The sequence below is a fragment of the Electrophorus electricus genome, unplaced genomic scaffold (assembly GCF_041902795.1).
Source record: "Electrophorus electricus isolate QZ-2024a unplaced genomic scaffold, ASM4190279v1 Scaffold29, whole genome shotgun sequence".
NCBI lineage: Eukaryota > Metazoa > Chordata > Actinopteri > Gymnotiformes > Gymnotidae > Electrophorus > Electrophorus electricus.
The window spans coordinates 3,627,759-3,635,181 of record NW_027658572.1 but is presented as its reverse complement, the minus strand read 5'-3'; positions in this window follow the sequence as shown (position 1 = coordinate 3,635,181).

The window sequence follows — 7,423 nt, the reverse complement described above, 5'->3', positions numbered from 1 at the left end:
ATCCTTTAGAGGCTGCCAGTCAGAAGCAGAAAGTGACATCATTGTCCTCACAGCAAGAAGGGCAGGAGATGCCTTGCCAGTCACCAAAAGGCCGTTCACACCTGGAGATGCTGAGGCATGAAACGAGGCCCTGCCAATCACGAGCAATCATACGGCAGCGCATGATAAAAAATGTGGATGGAATCTTTCAAAGAATGGAGGGACTGATGAAAAACCTGCATCAGCTTAGGGTAAAGTGGATATATTACTCACTCTCTCTCAAACACACACACACACACACACACACACACACACACACACACACACACACACACACACACACACACACACTATCATTGCAGCTAGCTAGCACTTTCATGTTATGTTTTAAAAGAATGGCTTTGTGCACTTGTGAGATCCTGGTTAACTCCTTGTTTTCATTTTCATAGGAGATTGAAGCACTGTAGACTGCTTACAATGGTGAGAAAAAAGTTACCTGTCAGTCAGTTCAGATGACACCATCCATGGGTCTTCCTCCATTATCAGGACACCATCTATTTATCTTGGGTCGAGCGATGGTAAGTGTGTCAAAGAAGCAATTTATAAATACTGGGGCTAAATCTGTTTAATGCTGTACCACAATTCTTTTTGATTGTACCAAAAAAAAAAGATCTAGTCTGGAATCACTGGGATAATTTGGGTTGAGTTTAAATGGAGCCCACTGTTATCACTCATAATCCGGTTTCAGTTGTGAACTGTCTTTTGTGATGTTTCTTTAACCCAGCTTACTGCGAGTAAGCCTGAAAGGCTGGGCCAGGCCAGCACTGAAAGCATGCCTAGACTGCTCATGCTGTCCTCCACCAACGAGCTGCTCACATGCCTGGGTGTGTTCTTGTGCCGGCGTTGCTGCCTGCTGAAGGACCTGACTGCTGACGAGCCTGTGCAGTGGCTGCGCATTGTGGACTGCTACGTGACACTGACAGAATGGCAGGAGCAAAGCTTCCTCATTCCAAGCACCGTGGTCTTTCTCTACATGCTGTGCCGTGACATCATTTCAGCTGAGGTGGCCACCAAGGAGGAGTTCCAGGCCGTGCTGCTCACATGCTTGTATGTGTCTTGCTCCTACATGTGTGAGGAGATCAGCTACCCAGCCAAAGCTTTCCTGGTGGAGGAAAACAAAGGGGCCTTCTGGGCCCGATCCCTGGACATTGCTAACCGCATGAGTGGCAAGATGCTGCAGATTAACAATGACCCGCAGTATTTTTGGCAGGTCTTCACTGACCTGAAGAACAAGATGGTTCATTAAAGGATTAAACAATAAAATATTTTATTAATTAAACATTTTGTTAAAAAGTTCAAGTTCAAGAGGTTTTATTGTCATTTCAGCTATATACAAGTACACAAAAAAAACAAGACAATGTTCCTCCAGGACCATGGTGCAACATAAAAACAACAGTGCAACAGACAACATGCTACACAAGTGCAAACAGTCCAATATACTGCAAAATGTCATTAAATAAACATTAAATAAACAATAATAAATACAGGACAGGACAAATACAAAATACAAAATGAGTAGACAGTGCAATTTAGTACAGTACACAGTACTGGGCATATGTTAAGTGAGTTGTGCATAGCAATCAGTGATATGCTACCCTGAACATAGCAGTCACCGGTAGCAGCCAGAACAGTTCAGAGTACAGTGCTGGTTTAGTACAGTACTCTAGCAGCAAGTAGGATAATGTGCAAGACTGCAACAGGAGTGCATAGTTTATTTGTGTGATGTTTGACTTCAGCACTAGTCCGATGCAAAACAATGTGTGAGTGTGTGTATAGATATGTATGTATGTACGTATGTATGTGTGTGTGTGTGTGTGTGTGTGTGTGTGTGTGTGTGTGTGTGTGTGTGTGTGTGTGTGTGTGTGTGTGACTGTCTATATGCATGTATAAAAGTGCCCATTTTGGAATCTGAATTGGAATTGGAGTTAGCCAGAGTTCAGGAGTCTAATGGCTTTAGGAACGACACTAGCGTTGATTTTGATTCTAGCCACAGTTCTAGTAATAAGCAGAGTTACAACTCTGCATGCAAAGTCACTGAACGTTTGACTGTTAATTCTGTAGCAAGCATAATTGAAAAAATTACATGTCCTAAATGCATGTGTGGTAAATACATTGACATTAGTATTTTTAATTAATTTCTAACATTCGGAGACATTCAGAGGTGTTTCTATTAGGCCCAGAGTTAGCTAGGTCCCCACTGTCTAATTACTCAATGAACCTCAATGGTTTCCCAATCACATCTTCTCTAACAGTTAAAGCTCTTGGAGTTATGGATCCCACTCTCTCGTTCAAAGCTCATGTAAATAAGGACCGCCTTTCTCCATTTTTAAATTGACTTTATTAAGAAAATTCAATTCAATTCAATACAAACACTCCATCACAAAAACCTCACAAACAATATCTACCAGAGGACACAGACTACCTTCACTCTATACATTAATAATTAACAATACAATTTACATCTGTAAATTAGGTATACATCCATTTATATGTCCAAAAGAGTCCAGGGAATTTTTCCTCTCATATCAAACGTCTTCAACCTTTTTAACTCACACACAATCTGTTTAAAAACTATTTCTGCAGGTATTATACATTGCTCAATAATCATCTTACATCGTGTTTTCCAAATCTTCGAATTTGGCACACAAACAATCATCCAACAAAGGTCCTTCACATTCTCAGTCAAATTCTCATTAAACACTCCATACATAATACTTTTCCTGTTACGATCCCATTTAAACCCAATATCTTTCATTTTCTCCCAAATTTCAATAGTCCTTGTGCACTGCAGTAATATATGTTCTATCATTTCATCGGCTATGCAATTTTACATCGTACAGGCAATCTTCCAACAGATATAAGCCATGCAGTATCTCGAACATTTTCCGAGATACTTTTAGACTGCACATCTTTAACAAAGGTTTCACATTCTGTCACTGTCAGACCCTTATAATTGACATTCCCCCAAAATCACAGTCTTGTATTGTTTTATCTATCATTTTATTTGGGGACTTATTCCAATCAATATTAAGCTGCCTATATTTAAACAAAAAATCTCCATATAGTAATTTAAAATAAGGAGCATGTTTCCTTGACTTGCCTCTTTTCTTTCCACTGATTTACATCTCCTACCCAAATTGCTTTCCGAAATATAGCTTTCGTTACATTTTTGCAAAAGGCATTTTCTAATTTCTGAGCTAACTCAACTCCCCCTAATCCGCCTTTATTTTTTGACTTGTACATAATTTCCCTTTTTGTCACTTCTGTTATTTCCCCAAATAAAACAAACACACATTTTATTCAGCCTCTTAATACATTTCTCATCCGGAGGGAAAACCATAGCCAAAAACAACAATTTCGAAAAAATAAAGGTCTTAACCTCCTGTATTCTAGTCTTATAGTTTGACACCCTCCATTTTCCCAATTCTAGTTTAATTTCACACTCCTTTTTCTCCCAATTCCGTTCGCTACATCTACCATTTACTACCATCAAACCTAATATTTTAATTTCAGTTTTTATTTCTACATCTATTGGTACAGGTTGCCCATCTCCTATCCATACCCCTTCACTTTTACTTTCATTTAATTTTGCTCCAGCCACAACTTCATACATTTCAAAGTGCCTCTTAACTATATGAAACTCATTTTGATTCTTGACATAAGCCGTCACATCATCTGCGTACGCAGATATTTTCCATCTTTCCATACCTAACATGTGAACACCTTGTAATTGCTGATCATTATTAATTTTATATAATAGTGGGCTAATAGCGATGACATATAATGCAGCACTCAATGGGCATCCTTGTTTAACCCCTCTATGTATTTCAAAATCTTCAGTTAACACACCATTAACATTAATTTGGACTTTTGATTTACTATACAATAATTTAATCATATTTACAAACCTCTCTGGAAATCCATAATGTTCCAATGTACACCATAAGTAGTCTCTAGAAATATAATCAAAGGCCTTTTTCTGATCCAGTCCAATTATATAAAAATCCCTCTCAGACCCTTCAATAACCAAACTCCTTATTACCCCTAAACTATCCCACATGTATCTTACTCTTATCACACATATCTGTTCCAACTCTATGATATCATTCAATATTTCTGACATCCTATTAACAATTATTTTTGCACAAATTTTGTACTCCAAGTTTAATAGGCTGACGTGTCTCCAATTATCCAACTTACAAGGATCTCCTTTTTTTATATATTAATGATATCACACTATGATAAAATGAATCATGCAATTGCCCCCCATCTAATGCTTCATTAAAAACATCAGCTAGAAGATCAGCAATTTCACTAACGCACACCTTATGAAATTCAGCAGGTAAACCATCGGCTCTAGGATTCTTGCGTGGGTTTCATTCCTCTATTGCTCTGATAACTTATTTTTTCCTAATTCATTCTTCCAACTCCTGCAGCTCCTCCCCTTGAATTCTAAAATAATCACCTGGAATGTAAACCTAGCCTAGAGGACCTTTAGAGCTTTATTATTAAAAAAAGACAGACAGATGAACAGAAAAATGCAAAATGTATATAGAATATTTTTAAGTATTCGCCATCTCCACCATTATAGGAATGATATGTGTGTGTGTGTGTGTGTGTGTGTGTGTTTATGTATGTATGTATGTATGTATATATATATATATATATATATATATATATATATATATATATATATATATATATATATATATGGTTACGTGCGAGTACATGTATGTTGGATTGTATATGTACACGTATTAGAGTGTGATATTTATCGTTTATGGATTGGCTCTGTATGGATTTTATCAATGGTCTCCAGTCTAGATGATTGGTTCTGTTATTGATTAATAATTAATAGAATTATTCTATTGATATATAGTCTATCAATAGATTTTTCTATTGGGTGACACTAATATTATTTTTTGTTTTCCAGTTCATGAGTATGTTTTTTTTGTTTGTTGTTTTTTTGCAATAATATTTTTATTATATCAATATAATAATGTTATACATAGTATCCTGTCATATTGGTTGATGATATGTCTCCTAGGAGAAATAAAGATGGTGTTGGATGGCTATGGTTATTTAAAGCATGGGATATGTTGGTGATGATGACTTGCCAAAATTGCTTGATAGGTGTGCTCTGCCACGTGGCGTGAATGTAATCGTCAGCTGTGTTTTGAGTAAAATATGTACAGATTGCTGAGCTTGTGAAACCAATTTTAAACATCCAATGTGTAGTATAATGTACTCTGTATTATTTTGTACTGAATGCATTGTAGGTTAGTGTTGCTGTCATGTGGTAATTATTATTACACATTTTAATCCAAACTGTGGTATCGGGGGCTAGTAATAAATCTTCCTCCCATTGTCTCGATGGGAGAGTAACTGTGAGATTTGATTTCACTATTGTTTTGTATATCTTAGATAATAGGTTTTTTGTATTAAGAATGTTTGTTTATAAAATCTGATATGGATGTAGGTATCGGAATTGATTTTTGAACACATAGGTGATCTTAGCTGATGGTATTGTAGGAACTAGGGGCTTTCTATACCATATTTTGGGGCTAGTTGTGGGCGTGACATGAAAGAAGTCTTATGATAAATATGTTTAAGGTGTGTAATGCCTTTTTCTATCCAAGAGGTAAAGTTTAATATTTTTGTTCATGGTAAAGTCTGGATTGTTCCAAATGGGAGAATGACTAGTTTGTGTGAGTGTGGAGTTTGATATCTTGTGGAATTTCCACCAGACTGTTAGCATCATGGCCACCTTCAAACTGTTGAAACATGGATATTTTTGAATATGAGTCTGGGCACATTTGAAACACCTGCTGCAAACATTACTGACATTATTTCTTGTTTATGTGATTGGCTGTGTTTCTCTAGTCACAAGTACTTCTGAATGCTCCTCCAGAGCACCCAGAAACCCTCATAGTGGGTTTCTCAACTTGCTCAGACTCAAATCTGAATATCAGCATCTGAAACATCTTGGAGAGGAACAAAAAACACAACACATTTGATTAAATTGTTCTGGTCACCAGGACCGGAGCTCAACCCAGCTCTGGTAAAGGCTACCAGTGCACTGAAGGGGTCCATGCTCTAAACTCTGGAATCCCACCGGACTGAGGCGTTGGGAAAGCGGTTTCTCTGTATGCCCAGTCATGATGAAAAGATTGTGAATCTTTTATGTGAATGTTTACGTAAATATGAGATTTTACACTCAGAATGTAAATAAAGGTAAGTAAATAAACACATTGTAGTTGATGGTTTTAACAATACCCAGCGTTAGCCTACTTGATCGAATAAACTAATATTATTAACCTATTAATAATACAAAAAAAAAATCTGTATTAACAATTTACTATTTGCCATTACAACTCTGCCTTGAGATCTGAAGTAAATGACTTTATGTAATATAGAATGTAATGTGAAAAATAAATTCGGTAAATTCTGGCTTTAAAAAAGTTCTTTCAGTGTTACTACCACCTGTTGTAGATCGACAGTCACACACCCCCTCTGACAGCCGTGCTGGGCGGTTGAATGGGGTTTGTGTGTATAGGATATACTAATACTGGACGCTGCAAGCAAACGCGCGGCCACATGCTCTACGTCGGCCCTGCAACAAGTTGGGGAGTATACGGCAGGAGGAGAGAGAAAGCTTTGACTAAGTGCATCCTCACCTGGGCACACTCCGCATCATTTCCCCTTATGGAACATCCATACCTCCAGGGCGCTACACTCCATCACTCATACCCAGCACAGCACATACTCACCTGGACACACTCCTCACCATATCCCACTCTACATTCCGGAGCTCCAGACCTCCAGGATTGCAGCGCACCAGCCGACCCTTTAGGGACCACACTTAAGCCCCCCTCCTTGGGCTAAACCTCTTAGATTGGATCAAGGGCTAATTTTCAATGGATCGCAGCAACATAGCTGCTCTGCCACTCACAAGAACCTGGCCCAGAATCAGGTCATTTAAGGTCAATTAGCACCAGGTTCTCCACAAACATGCTTTGCAGCTGAATCCCTGATCCGTTCACACGTGTCTTTGCTCACTGGGGTCCGGGAGGATTCTGATTTGGAAGCGTTCAGTCATAATCCCACAGGCACCAAATGTCTGAACCTGCGGTTCCTCTCATACTGAGCAGGATTACTGTTGCAACACCACATCATCAGTAGGGTAAAACTAACCTGTCTCATGACGGTCTAAACCCACCTCACGTTCCCTGTTAGTGAGTGAACAATCCAACGCTTGGTGAATTCTGCTTCACAATGATGGGAAGAGCCGACATCGAAGGATCAAAAAGCGACGTCGCTATGAACGCTTGGCCGCCACAAGTCAGTTATCCCTGTGGTAACTTTTCTGACACTTCCTGCTTAA